The sequence below is a fragment of the Chrysemys picta genome, chromosome 1 (genome assembly GCF_011386835.1).
Source record: "Chrysemys picta bellii isolate R12L10 chromosome 1, ASM1138683v2, whole genome shotgun sequence".
Lineage (NCBI taxonomy): Eukaryota > Metazoa > Chordata > Testudines > Emydidae > Chrysemys > Chrysemys picta.
Genome location: NC_088791.1, coordinates 350545361 through 350560331, shown reverse-complemented (window position 1 = coordinate 350560331; position 14971 = coordinate 350545361). Strand labels below are relative to the sequence as shown.

General features: G+C 56.1%; 1 pseudogene; it reads left to right on the top strand.

The window, feature by feature from the left end:
• The first annotated feature begins 214 nt into the window (after positions 1–214).
• LOC135984279 (olfactory receptor 51L1-like) lies at positions 215–958 on the top strand (annotated as a pseudogene).
• The last annotated feature ends 14013 nt before the right edge of the window (positions 959–14971 follow it).

Below are 14971 nucleotides of genomic sequence, written 5' to 3'. Positions count from 1 at the left end.
TTAAGTGCTTGACTTTGTAACCTTAATAATGTTCTTTTAATGTAGTATTTTGGTAGATGACCTACAAATGGATAATGCTGCTGTTATTACAGTTGTTGTTTGGACCTACAGAGGACACTGAATGCATGAGACATCAGTGATGAGTCAGACTGGCTTCAGCCACTTGGCCTGAATCCTCACAGGAATTCCAGGGCTGCAGCATGTCTATTATTGGATGGCTTTCCCTCTGGGCTCAGTGAACCTCATCATGCTCTCTGTCATATGGCTGGACCACAGTCTCCTCATCCCAATGTTCTATTTCCTTTCGACGCTGGCATTAGCAGACTTGGGCTTATCTGTCTCCACCTTGCCCACCATGCTGAGCATCTTCTGATTGGATTCCAGCTCCATCCATTTCAATGCCTGCGTTACCCAGATGTACTTCATCCAGCCTTCTCCACCGCGGAGTCTGGGGTCCTGGGTCGCCATGGCGTTTGACTGCTTTGTGGCCATATGCAACCCTCGGAGATATGCCTCCGTCTTGACAAATGCCAGGAGCACAAAGGCAGGGGCGGCGATTCTATTGTGGGCAGTCTGTGTGATGCTGCCAGTTGTCTTCCTCATTAAAAGGCTTCCCTTCTGCCTGCACTCGGATGTGCGGACGTTGGCCCATGGGGACAAAACAGGTCAACAGGTCAACTTGTACGGTCTGACTGCCATGGTACTGACCAAGGGATTAGATTCCTTGTCCATCCACCCATCATATGTCATGATCCTGAAGGCCGTCCTGAGCACTGCCTCCTGGGAAGAGCACGTCAAGGCATTCAGCACCTGCATCTCTCACACCTGCTGCACCATCTACAGTCCACTCATTGGGTTGTCCGTCCTACACAGGTTTGGGAGGCACCTGTCCCACCTCACGCACATGCTCCTGGCCGATGCCTACCTGCTAGTGCCCCTCTTCCCCACCGCGTCCTGAACCCCATCATTGACAGCTTGAAAACCAAGCAGATCCGTCGGAGGATTCTGGGAATTATTCATCGGAGAAGAATCCAATCAGCAAACCCCTTCTAGTGGGGCGTGGCTCCCTGGATCAGCTGGCTCGTGCCCCACAGAGATCCAGGGAATTCTGCAGGGCTGTCCCAGCAGATTGGCTGTTACTGGGGGGAGTTTGTTAGGACACAGCTAGGTTCCTGGCATCTTCCCTTCCCCACTCCAGAGCATAAACCTAAGGCCCAAATGTGGTTTTCTTAGATATCACCCCAGCCTACCCCACCCCAGCTGCCAAGCTTGTATCATAAATGAGCTTCCAAGTTGGGGACAGAACCTAGATCCCTCAATTCCCAGCCTAGCCCCCTAACCATCAGACCATCTTTATACAGCACAGCACACACAGGGTCACAGGGAAGCAGAGTCCACCACAACGTTGTCCCTGGAAGGGAGGGGCTACTGCAGTGCATGTGATCAAAGAGTGCAAAGAGATCCTGGATATCATTATGGATAGTTCTCTGAAAACATCCACTCAATGTGCAGCGGCAGTCAAAAAAGGAAACAGAGCGCTGGGCATCATTAAGAAAGTGATAGATAATAGGCCAGAAAATATCACATTGCCTCTATATTAATCCATGGTACGCTCACACCTTGAATACTGCGTGCAGATGTGATCGCCCCATCACAAAAAAGATATCTTGGACTTGGAAAAGGTTCAGAAAAGGGCAACCAAAATGATTAGGGGTATGGAATGGCTTCCATATGAAGAGAGATTAATAAGACTGGGACTTTTCAGCTTGGAAAAGAGACGGCTCAGGGGAGATATGATTGAGGTCTATAAAATCATGAGCGGTATAGAGCAAGTAAATAAGGAAGTGTTGTTTGGGAGGGAGATTGAAAAAAAATCACACCCCAACAAACATTTTTTAACGGGTCCATTTGTGTTTTCTCCCAAAAGATTGTTATAAAAACACAATCAAAATGATTGTTCATGAAAGAAAAGATGTCAACACATTTTTGGATACAATTTTTGAAAATAAAATCAAATACGACCATATTTTTAGGGGGGGAAATGAAGAATTTTGACAATATCAATAATTCCTTGTACGAATGTATTTGTTTTGAAAAAAGAAAATCAGCAAAAATATTTCTTTTGAAAATTTGGACCAGCTCTAATAATAATACAGAAATGGCTGCTGCTTTAATTCCCAGATTTATCAGAAATAAAACTCCACAACTCAGTTTATTTTTATTTATTTAAACTCTACATGAAAAATAAGAGGGTTATCAAGAGGTCACAAATGTGTTGCAAACAGAACAGTTTTAATTTCAGTATTATGAACCTCCAAAGTGCAAAAATCTTGATTCAGGACCCCCAAAAATCGAGAGATTGGTTCCAAAACCACGATTTTTAATAATAATAATAATAAATTTGGATTCTGTTTATTAACCTTCTGGGTTTTCAATCTTTAGGATGCATTTGGGTCACATTTTTTCTCTCCTGAATAACCATGAATGCCAGAAACTTACTTCTTGTTGTCATGGAAGCTGAGAGTCTCATATAATCACGTGACTCCAGCAGTTGAGGCTTTGCATTAAATATAGCGAATCTCCTGATGAAATGCAAGCATGAGCAATGCTGTGTGAATGTGTACAGTAAATGGAGGTCTCCTTAGTCATACTGAGCAGAGAACTGCTTAATCAGATTTTCTTCTGAACATTCTCCTCTCCCTGTCTCTGAATTGAACAGTGCCAGGGTGGAAGATGGTGACACATAAGAACATAAGAACGGCCATACTGTGTCAGACCAAAGGTCCATCTAGCCCAGTATCATGTCTTCCGACAGTGGCCAGGGGATGTTGACAGACAGACACCTGGTCTGGAGACCAGTCCCATCCAGAGCCTCACCACACCTGCCTGATTCACTGTGGTGTTACTCCAATTTAATGCCATTCTCCAAGGGCTTATGCTGGTGAACGCCATCCAGAAGGATGTTATCAATGAAAGAGAAGTCAGAAAAAAGCCGCAAGAATGATTCAAAGGTTAGAAACCCTGATGCCTAGACCATAAGAACATAAGAACGGCCGTACTGGGTCAGACCAAAGGTCCATCCAGCCCAGTATCCTGTCTACCGACAGTGGCCAATGCCAGGTGCCCCAGAGGGAGTGAACCTAACAGGTAATGATCAAGTGATCTCTGACAAACAGAGTCTAGGGACACCATTCCTTACCCATCCTGGCTAATAGCCATTAATGGACTTAACCTCCATGAATTTACCAGGTTCTTTTTTAAATGCTGTTATAGTCCTAGCCTTCACAACCTCCTCAGGTAAGGGGATCCACAAGTTGACTGTGCGCTGTGTGAAGAAGAACTTCCTTTTATTTGTTTTAAACCTGCTGCCTATTAATTTCATTTAGTGACCCCTAGTTCTTGTATTATGGGAAGAAATGAATAACTTTTCCTTATCTACTTCCTCCACATCACTCATAATTTGATATGTCTCTATCATATCCCCCTTTAGTCTCCTCTTTTCCAAGCTGAAGAGTCCTAGCTTCTTTAATCTCTCCTCATATGGGACCCTTTCCAAACCCCTAATCATTTTAGTTGCCCTTCTCTGAACCTTTTCTAGTGCGAGTATATCTTTTTTGAGATGAGGAGACCACATCTGTACGCAGCATTCCAGATGTGGGCATACCATTGATTTATATAAGGGCAATAATATATTCTCCGTCTTATTCTCTATCCCCTTTTTAATGATTCCTAACATTCTGTTTGCTTTTTTGACCGCCTCTGCACACTGCGCGGACAACTTCAGAGAACTATCCACGATGACTCCAAGATCTTTTTCCTGATTTGTTGTAGCTAAATTAGCTCCCATCATATTGTATGTATAGTTGGGGTTATTTTTTCCAATGTGCATTACTTTACATTTATCCACATTAAATTTCATTTGCCATTTTGTTGCCCAATCACTTAGTTTTGTGAGATCTTTTTAAAGTTCTTCACAGTCTGCTTTGGTCTTAACTATCTTGAGCAGTTTAGTATCATCTGCAAACATTGACACCTCACTTTTTACCCCTTTCTCCAGATCATTTATGAATAAGTTGAATAGGATTGGTCATTTACCATTAATTCCTACCCTTTGTTCCCTGTCTTTTAACCAGTTCTCAATCCATGGAAGGACCTTCCCTTTCATCCCATGACAACTTAATTTACGTAAGAACCTTTGGTGAGGGACCTTGTCAAAGGCTTTCTGGAAATCTAAGTACACTATGTCCACTGGATCCCCCTTGTCCACATGTTTGTTAACCTCTTCAAAGAACTCTAATAAATTAGTAAGACATGATTTCCCTATACAGAAACCATGTTGACTTTTGCCCAACAATTTATGTTCTTCTATGTGTCTGACAATTTTATTCTTTACTATTGTTTCGACTAATTTGCCCGGTACCTACTGTCATGGACTCACAGATCGTGCCCGCTCTTGGCCCCGTGCGGCCCATGGGGGGTGCCCCTTTCAGTGCAACAGCCCTTCTTGGGGGTCCACTCTCTCTCGGGGTCAGGCCCCCCCGCCTCCTGGAGCCACACCTCTCTGAGCCTTAGCACATCTGTCTCTGCCGTGGGCCCCCTCAGGGAGTCCACTCGCTCTGGACCCCCGGGGCATCCACCCCCGAAGGGGTTGATGCAACCCTGTTCTCTAGACCAGAGTGACTCTCAGCCAGCATAAAACAGGAGGATTTATTGAGAGTTGAACACAGCACAGGAAACTCTCAGGGCCTCAGGCCTGGCCTCCCTCAGCCCAGCACATCCCAGTCTCTCTGCATCCAGGTGGGCTCTGCCTGCTCCCCCTCTCCAGCCCCGAGCCCCCCTGCTTCCCAGCTGGGCATCTCAGATCCCCGGCCTCAAGCCCGGCCTCTGTCCATTGTCTTCTCTCCAGGTAAACAAGGTCATAAACCGGGGCCTCCTCTCCTCGCTTCTGTCCTCTGGCTGGAACCGGCTGGTTAGGTCACTGGCTCCTCGCTCTGCAGGCCATTGTCCTCCCACTGGCCAGAACCGGCTGCGATTCCTGAGCTGGGTCTCCGGGTCCGGTCGCTGGGGTCCCACCCCCTCCGCATGCAAACCATTGAAACCCTACCGAAAACAAGAAAATAAACAAGAAAATCCCCCATTTCGTCACACCTACATTAGATTTACTGGTCTGTAATTGCCGGGATCACCTGTAGAGCCCTTTTTTAATATTGGTGTTACATTAGCTATCTTCCAGTCATTGGGTACAGAAGCCGATCTAAAGGACAGGTTACAAACCCTAGTTAATAGTTCCACAATTTCACATTTGAGTTCTTTCAGAACTCTTGGGTGAATGCCATCTGGTCCTTGTGACTTGTTACTGTTAAGTTTATCAATTAATTCCAAAACCTCCTCTCGTGACACTTCAATCTGTGACAGTTCCTCAGATTTGTCACCTACAAAAGCCGGCTCAGGTTTGGGAATCTCCCTAACATCCTCAGCCGTGAAGACTGAAGCAAAGAATCCATTTAGTTTCTCCGCAATGACTTTATCGTCTTTAAGTGCTCCTTTTGTATCTCGATCGTCCAGGGGCCCCACTGGTTGTTTAGCAGGCTTCCTGCTTCTGCTGTACTTAAAAACCATTTTGTTATTACCTTTGGAGTTTTTGGCTAGCCGTTCCTCAAACTCCCTTTTGGCTTTTCTTATTACATTTTTACACTGAATTTGGCAGTGTTTATGCTCCTTTCTATTTACCTCACTAGGATTTGACTTCCACTTTTTAAAGGAAGTCTTTTTATCTCTCACTGCTTCTTTTACATGGTTGTTAAGCCACGGTGGCTCTTTTTTAGTTCTTTTACTGTGTTTCTTAATTTGGGGGATACATTGAAGTTGGGCCTCTATTATGGTGTCTTTAAAAAGCGCCCTGCAGCTTGCAGGGATTTCACTTTAGTCACTGTACCTTTTAATTTCTGTTTAACTAACCCCCTCATTTTTGCATAGTTCCCCCTTTTGAAATTAAATGCCACAGAGTTGGGCTGTTGAGATGTTCTTCCCACCACACAGACTAGTGAGAGACTCCCGGAGCTCAATCTCTTTCGCTTAACGAAGAGAAGGTTACGGGGTGACTCAGTCACAGTCTCTAAGTATCTACATGGGGGGCTGGGGAGGGGCTGCAGGGAGCTGAGCATCTTGCCCACCTCTGATGCCTGCAGTCCCTTTGTGATGTCAGGACCCACCTGGTCCTGGCCCTTTATGATGCTCATTGGAAAAAAGCCCCTCAGGAGAGATCCAGTGGCAGCAACAGCCAGGAGTGCAGCATCTCCACCCCAGTGCGCGTCCAGACCGTCCTCCCCAGCATGTTTGGCACGGGGATGGGGATCACGCAGAGCTGGTTCTGTGCCTGCTGGGACAGCTCCTGGGTGTTGTACACCTGCGTCCTTCTGGTCCTGGTCATCTGGATGGCCATGGCGACCCAGCACAGCTTCTCCTGGAGAAGCAGGATGGTAGGAGGACCCCCCCCCGCAACCCCCCCGCAACCCCCCTGCAGCCATTCTGCGCTCTCAGCAGAGCTTGCCCGGACACAGCCCCATGGAAGGGAGGGTGGGTGGGAGCGCCCGAGGCCCCCTGTTCTGACCAGGCCCCGTTGGGCTGGCATGGCACATCCGCAGAGAGAGACAGGGCCACAGACCGAGCTTGTGGCTCCATTCATGGGTTGTTCCTTACTGCCTCGACCACCAACTAGTGCTAGAAATGCCAGGGCACCCCCCCCCCCCCGTGGTTCCCTGGCACCCCGGCACTGAGCCGCCTCTGGCCAATTATTTCCCTACGCTCGGGGAAGCTGACCAACAAACCCTCCAAGCTCCCTCCCAAAGCCACAAGCTTTCCTGGGTCCCTCGGGGAAAGAGGGAAGTCGGGACAGATCTTTGCACAGCCGTTGGGTGTGGTCAGTTGGGGATCCTGCCTCGGGCAGGCAGAGTCCTGCCTCCATCCCACTGGTTGTTTAGCAGGCTTCTTGCTTTTGATGTACTTAAAAAACATTTTATTATTACCCTTTGAGTTTTTGGTTAGCCGTTCCTCAAACTCCTTTTTGGCTTTTCTTATTACATTTTTACACTTAATTTGGCAGCGTTTATGCTCCTTTCTATTTACCTCACTAGGATTTGACTTCCATTTTTTAAAGGAAGTCTTTTTATCTCTCAGTGCTTCTTTTACATGGTTGTTAAGCCGCGGGGGCTCTTTTTTAGTTCTTTTACTGTGTTTCTTAATTTGGAGTATACACTGAAGTTGGGCCTCTATTATGGTGTCTTTAAAAAGCACCCTGCAGCTTGCAGGGATTTCATTTTAGTCACTGTCCCTTTTAATTTCTGTTTAACTAACCCCCTCATTTTTGCATAGTTCCCCCTTTTGAAATTAAATGCCACAGAGTTGGGCTGTTGAGATGTTCTTCCCACCACACAGACTAGTGAGAGACTCCCGGAGCTCAATCTCTTTCGCTTAACCAAGAGAAGGTTACGGGGTGACTCAGTCACAGTCTCTAAGTATCTACATGGGGGGCTGGGGAGGGGCTGCAGGGAGTTGAGCATCTTGCCCACCTCTGATGCCTGCAGTCCCTTTGTGATGTCAGGACCCACCTGGTCCTGGCCCTTTATGACGCTCATTGGAACAAAGCCCCTCAGGAGAGATCCAGTGGCAGCAACAGCCGGGAGTGCAGCATCTCCACCCCAGTGCGCGTCCAGACCGCCCTCCCCAGCATGTTTGGCACGGGGATGGGGATCACGCAGAGCTGGTTCTGTGCCTGCTGGGACAGCTCCTGGGTGTTGTACACCTGCGTCCTTCTGGTCCTGGTCATCTGGGTGGCCATGGCGACCCAGCACAGCTTCTCCTGGAGAAGCAGGATGGTAGGAGGACCGCCCCCCCACAGCCCTCCAGCAGCAGTTCTGTGCTCTCAGCAGAGCTTGCCTGGACACAGCCCCATGGAAGGGAGGGTGGGTGGGAGCACCCGAGGCCCCCTGTTCTGACCAGGCCCCGTTGGGCTGGCATGGCACATCCGCAGAGAGAGACAGGGCCACAGACCGAGCTCGTGGCTCCATTCATGGGTTGTTCCTTACTGCCTTGACCACCAGCTAGTGCTAGAAATGCCAGGGCTCTCCCTCGTGGTTCCCTGGCACCCCGGCACTGAGCCGCCTCTGGCCAGTTATTTCCCTACGCTCGGGGAAGCTGACCCACAAACCCTCCAAGCTCCCTCCCAAAGCCACAAGCTTTCCTGGGTCCCTGGGGGAAAGGGGGAAGTCGGGACAGATCTTTGGACAGCCGTTAGGTGTGGTCAGTCGGGGATCCTGCCTCGGGCAGGCAGAGTCCTGCCTCCATCCCAGATCAGTTGGGGAGCTGGGCTCGCAGGTGGGAACCAGGGGAGACGGGGAGAGAAGAGGAAGCCAGAGCACATTGGGAAGCCCAAGGGCCTGGTCCCCATTCGACTCAAAACACCAGGGGCAGAAATCACCCCCGGCAAGGGTAGACCCAGGGCCCACAGTGTGGCGATACCCCGATGTCGGGGGGGGGAAGGGATCTAGGATTGTTCCAATTACACTCGGGTGGGGAGCCCGGGGCGTGGCCGAAGGAGCCTGGAGTTCTCCAGCTGCAGGAGGTGGAGGGAAGCGCGGGCACCCTTGGCACCGGGCTGGGCTGGGCGGGAGGGACAGCGTGCCATCGCTGGTAAATAGTATCATGGCTAATGAGGGTCAGGCTGGAGAATCTTGCCTATGTGCTCGGGGTTTTACTGATCGCCATATTTGGGGTCGGGAAGGAATTTTCCTCCAGGGTAGATTGGCAGAGGCCCTGGAGGTTTTTCACCTTCCTCCGCAGCATGGGGCAGGGATCGCTAGCTGGAGGATTCTCTGCTAATTGAAGTCTCTAAACCACAGGATTTGGGGACTTCAACAGCAGAGTCAAGGGAAAGGGTTGGGACGGCTTTGTGGCCTGCATCATGCGGGAGGTCAGACCAGATGATCATAATGGTCCCTTCTGACCTTAAAGTCTATGAGTCTATGCGTGGCCTCAGTCTGGGTACCACGTAACGCTGCCACTTCCTTGGCTCCCACAGGCTCTCCTGGTCAGCAGACTCTGGCGGAGGGGGACGGAGGACGAGGGAGAAGGTAAGGCTCTGCCTCGCGCTCCCTGCCGGTTCCCGGGCTCAGAATCCCAGGGTCTCTCCCAAGCGCTCCACGGTACCTCAGGGGTCCCACACGAGGCCCCCCAGGCTTGGCCTGCCCCAGGGGATGAGAGTGAGAGCCAAGGTGCTGAGTGGTGCTGGGATAAGCTGACATGGTGCTAATGACCCGTCGTCTGGAGGGAAACCCCGATTGTCTGTCCCCTCTGGCTGGTTGTCCCCATGTCCTTCAGGGCTCCCTGCCCTTCCCAGGAGCCTCCGGAACAGGGCAGCTTTGCCAGCAGGAGGCACTGCCCCCTGCCCAGCAGATCTTGTCTCTTTATTTCACCCCGTCTGCTCTGTCTTGGATAGGGGTGTGCATCGTACCAGGGCTGGCAAGACCAAGGCTGCTAGGTGCTGCCAGCCCCGGCATTTGCCAGAGTGTTTACCTGGGATACCGCACACTGGCGAGATCCGTTTCTGCAGGATGGGGCACCGGCTGGGTTATTTGCAATAGGACGATCCGCTGTCTGGGTTTCTGATACTGGGACAGTGCCCTGGCCAGGTTCACAGCCCTGGCACGATGCCCTGGCTGGGTTCACAGCACTGGCAGTGTTTGAGAGGGGCCTGGCGTGGTGCCGGCGGAGTGTTTCATCGGCCCCGTGCGCTCACAAGCTCAGCATACCAGGTTCTGGAGCAGCAGCACAGAGCGGCCTGGGGCCAGGGCACTGGAATGAGGGGGTCGGGCGAGGAACAGGAGGCAGGGGGTGCAGAGAAGAAAGGGCAAGCGCGGGGCAGGGTCTTGGAGGGAAGCAGTGGCGGAGGAGTGGGGCTTGGGATGAAGTGGTGGTGTGGGGCAGGGCCTTGTGGGGAATGGGTCACAGGAGGGCAGGGGCGCCTGGAGAAGGAGTGGCACAGGGGTAGGGCCTCAGGGTTAGGAGCAGGGTGGGAGCGGGGATTTGAGGTTGGGGCAGGAGAAGTGGGCAGGGTTCACGGTTCGGGAGCCCTTGGCCCCCACTACGTTCAGGGAGCTTCCGTGGCTCCTGGCCCGGGGCACACAGCAGCTCCACGTTCCCGTCTCTCCTCAGAAGCCCTCTCTGCTGTTCTGTTTTAGGTGCAAAGAAGCAGCGGGTGACGCAGCCGCGTGACCAGCTGTGCCGGGAACCCCCCAGCCGTGCTCGCCGAGCCACCAGGCGCCGCTCCATCCGCCAGCTGCTGTGTGACGACGCAGACTGCGCCGTGTGCAACGAGGCAGCCCGGAAAGCTGAGCGGCTGGCGTACACCAACAGGGCCGGCGCGTGGGTCCCTGCCGGGCCAGGGTCACCTCCCCCTCCCACCTCCTTGTCCGGCCACTACACACCATCCCGCATCAGCTGGAAGCCGGAGCAGAACATCGCACGGAGCCAGCAGGAGCCGTTCCTGCACAGCTGGGGGCTAGCTCGGAGCTCCTCTTCTCTCCAGCACGAGCCGCCCCTACTCGCTTGGGAGCTGAGAACTGGATCGAGCCAGCACGAGACATTTCTTCCCAGGCATGAGGAGTACCCCGGCCCCTCTCCTGCCCAGCACGAGCCCTTCCCTCCAAGCCAAGGGGAACGTGGCTGGGGAGGGAGTTTCCTGCGCAGAGGCAGAGCAAGGAGCCCCCAGGCCGCTCCCCAGAAGCAGGCGCATCGCCCCGACTGGGTGCCGTTTCTGGCCAAGTCCCCAGGTGGGGCCAGGATGTCAGGGCGGGAGGCCAAACGGCAGCGAGACCGAGAGAGCGCGGCACCCAGGGCCGCAGGGAAAGCTCTCACGTCTCTGCCTGGGACACCCCCGGTGCGGGTCAGTCCTGGAGCCCTGCGTGTGCCCGGAAGGATCGAATTGGCCGAAGCGGAGACCCCCTTCCTCCAGAGCAACGTCAGGGCGAGTCTCGAGCGGCACGTCCAGGTGAAGAGGCTGCAGCACGCCCTGGGGCTGCCCTGCACCCTGCAGAGCACTATGAAGATCTTAATGCCCCCACCACCGAAACCCACCGCACGCAGACCCTCGGGGGCAGGCAGCGTGGTGACGGTACCACAGGCCCTGCCCTTCCTGAGCGTTGGCTCCAGGACGGAGCTGGAGCGGCATCTGCAAAGGATGGTGCATCTGAAGAGATGGGGGATGCCCAGAAGGATCCAGGAGTCCTTGAGGCTGCTGATGCCAGCCACATCTCCACACCCCCAGCTCGGCCCCCGGCCATCCGGGAGATGGGCTCCAAAGGGGCCAGGCCCAGTGACGAGGGCAGCCCAGATGCCCGGCCTCAGAGCTAGAGCCCCAGCCCGGGCCTCCCAGGGCCCCGCCAGAGCGTCCGAATCCGCGCCCGGCTCGCGCTGCTGCAGAGACACCCGGGAGCTGCAGGGGCACATTGCCAGGAAGGGCTTGGAAATCAGACTGGGCGCACTGCCCGCCGTGCTGAGGAGCTCTCAGAAAATGGCTGCCCTGGGGCGCAGAGACCTGCTCCTGCCTAAAGTGATCCCCCCAGGCCACAAGGCCCCCCTGTCCCATCACCGGCTCTGCCCCCTGCTCAGCTGCAAGGCGGGCAGCGTGGAGCTCGACGTGAGACACAAGCACATCCAGTACTTCAGGGCTCTCCCCACCCTGTACGCGGAGTCCCTGGCCAAGATGGAGCCCGGCCCGCCTGTGCCATACGCCCCCCTGCTGCCCCACGGCACGGCCATCGAGTTCTGCCCCCTGGAGACTCCCTTCGTGGCCCCCGAGGGCCGGGAGCTGCTGGAGAGGCATGTCCTGAGGAAGCGGCTGCAGCACGAATGGGGCCTGCCGGGCCTGGTGCGGCAATCGCTGAGGTGTTTCATGCCACCCCCGCCCACGCGCCCCAGGCCCAAGGGGAGAGTCCGGCCGGCAGCCATGGAGCTCCGTGTCAGCAGCGGGGCCCCTCCCATCCCTCTGGCCACCAAGAGGGAGCTGGAAGCCCACATCCGGCGGAGGGCGGCCGAGAGGAGGTGGGGGCTCCCCAGGAGGGTGCGGGAGTCCCTGCGGGGCTTCATGCCCCCCACGACCGCAGCTCCGGGGACACATCCAGACACGCGAGGCAGAAGGGCCAGCCGGCCTCTCAGGGGGCTGTCAGCGAGAAGGGCTCCAAGGGAATCACCCTCCAGGGGGGCACCCGTGGGCCCCGCAGCGGTGGCTGTCTCCTTAGCCGGGCCCCTGGGAACCGCATGGAGCCAGCAGCTCAGCCGGGACACGTGCCACCAGCTGCTGGAGAGACATGTGACCAGGAAAAACATAGAGATCCGCCTGGGCCTGATCCCTCGCAGGGCCCAACACTCGCAGGAAGCCGCCCGCCAGGCGGGAAAGCTCCCCTTGCCCCGGCTGATTCGGCCGGGCAAGAGATCCCTGGAGCAGCGACCCCGGGAGCTGTTCTTCCTGGAGCAGGCGACGTCGGATCACCTGGAGCTCAACCTTCTCCACAAGCACCTGAGCTTCAGGTGGGGGCTGCCCACGCTCTACCGACAGTCCCTGGCCAAGCTGTTCCACGCAGGCCCCTCGTCCGCCCCGCCGCCCTCCAGCTCCCGCGCAGCTGGGACCGAGTTCACGGCGCAGGAGCTGCCCTTCCTCCCACCGGGAGCCCGGGAGGAGCTGGAGCTGCACGTCAGGACGAAGAGGCTGCAGCACGAGTGGGGGCTGCCTCTCGTCGTCCAGAAATCCATGCGGGGCCTGATGGCGGCTCCCCCCCGCCCCGGCCAGCCCAAGGCCCCTCCGCCGGCCAACGGGGACGTGGCCGTTCTCCAGGCCGAGCTGTCCTTCCTCAGCGAGGGCAGCAGACGAGAGCTGGAGCTCAGCCTCCGCAAGAGAGTCATGCAGCGGCGCTGGGGGCTGCCCAGGAGGATCCAGGAGTCGGTGCGGCTGCTCCGATCTACCTCAGCCCCCGCGGAGTTCGGGCCTCGCAGCCGTACAGAAAATGATGCAGAGGGGCCTTTCCTCCTGCCCTGGCACAAGAGCACCGTGCACCTGGAGCGGGGCGTGGGGAAAGCCAGGAGAGTGGTCGCTGCTCCCCGCCCGCGGCTCAGCCTGGGACGTGACGCTCAGGAGCGGCTGCAGCTCCACGTGGCAAAGAAATGTGTGGAGACCCGGCTGGGGGCCATCCCCGCTGCAGTGAGACGCTCTTGGCAAAGGCTGCATCTCGTGTCCCGGCTGCCCCTCCCCAAGCTGATCCCTGCTGGGGACAGGGCCCCGAAAGCCAGGAACCCCCTGCTGCCCTTCCTGCACCCGGAGGACGTCTGTCACCTAGAGCTGAATGTGCAGCACAAACATCTCACGGCCCTGTGGGGCCTGGGCACTCTCTACACCCAGTCCCTCAGCAGGATGGTTCCCAGGGCGCCCCGTGCGCCGGTTCCACCCCGTGAGGCTGAAGTCGAGTTCCGGGCGTGGGAGGCTCTGTTCCTGGGCACGAAGGCCAGAGAGGCCCTGGAGCTGCACGTCAGGACGAAGAGGCTGCAGCACGAGTGGGGGCTGCCTCTCATCGTCCAGAAATCCATGTGGGGCCTGATGGCGGCTCCCCCCCGCCCCGGCCAGCCCAAGGCCCCTCTGCCGGCCGACGGGGAAGTGGCTGTTCTCCAGGCCGAGCTGTCCTTCCTCAGCGAGTGCAGCAGACGAGAGCTGGAGCTCAGCCTCCGCAAGAGACTCATGGAGCGGCGCTGGGGGCTGCCCAGGAGGATCCAGGAGTCGGTGCGGCTGCTCCGACCTACCTCAGCCCCCGCGGAGTTCGGGCCTTGCAGCCGTACAGAAAAGGATGCAGAGGGGCCTTTCCTGCTGCCCTGGCACAAGAGCACCGTGCACCTGGAGCGGGGTGTGGGGAAAGCCAGGAGAGTGGTCGCTGCTCCCCGCCCGCAGCCCAGCCTGGGACGTGACGCTCAGGAGCGGCTGCAGCTCCACGTGGCAAAGAAATGTGTGGAGACCCGGCTGGGGGCCATCCCCGCTGCAGTGAGACGTTCCTGGCAAAGGCTGCATCTCGTGTCCCGGCTGCCCCTCCCCAAGCTGATCCCTGCGGGGGACAGGGCCCCGAAAGCCAGGAACCCCCTGCTGCCCTTTGTGCACCCGGAGGACGTCTGCCACCTAGAGCTGAATGTGCAGCACAAACATCTCACGGCCCTGTGGGGCCTGGGCACTCTCTACACCCAGTCCCTCAGCAGGATGGTTCCCAGGGCGCCCCGTGCGCCGGTTCCACCCCGTGAGGCTGAAGTCGAGTTCCGGGCGCGGGAGGCTCTGTTCCTGGGCCCGGAGGCCAGAGAGGCCCTGGAGCTGCACGTTAGGAAAAAAGGGCTGCAGCACGAATGGGGCTTCCCCGCACTCATCCAGCGGTCGCTCAGAGCCTTTGTGCCAGAGCCCCCACTGCCGGGGCCGACCGCAGCCCGCCAGCGCGCCGAGCTGCACATCCTCGTCCTGGGGCAGCAGCCTTCGCTCATGGACGGGGACACGAGAGGCCGCCTGGAGCGCCACCTCCGGAAGATGACGCTGCAGCGGAGGTGGGGGCTTCCCCGGAGGATCCAGGAGTCCTTGCGGCTGTTCCTGCCACCTGCCCCACCAGGAGCAGAGCCCAGAGGCCAAACCCAGCCCCCGCTCAATGTCTGCCATACACCCCGCCAAGGTCCTACAGCCCTCTCCATGGGGCAATCGGGAGAGCTCCAGCCAGGCCCCGGGGAGCCCCTCACCCACCGGTCCCAGCACTGGCATGAAATGGGGGTAAAGGAGGGCAAAGCCAGCTGCCCCGAGGCAGTGTCCCAACACGTCCTGGGGAGCAGCAGCAGGAGAAGCCAGGAGACCTCCCAGACGAGTGATGGGGAAGGGTCCCCCGGCTCCTCACGTCACTTCCCGGAG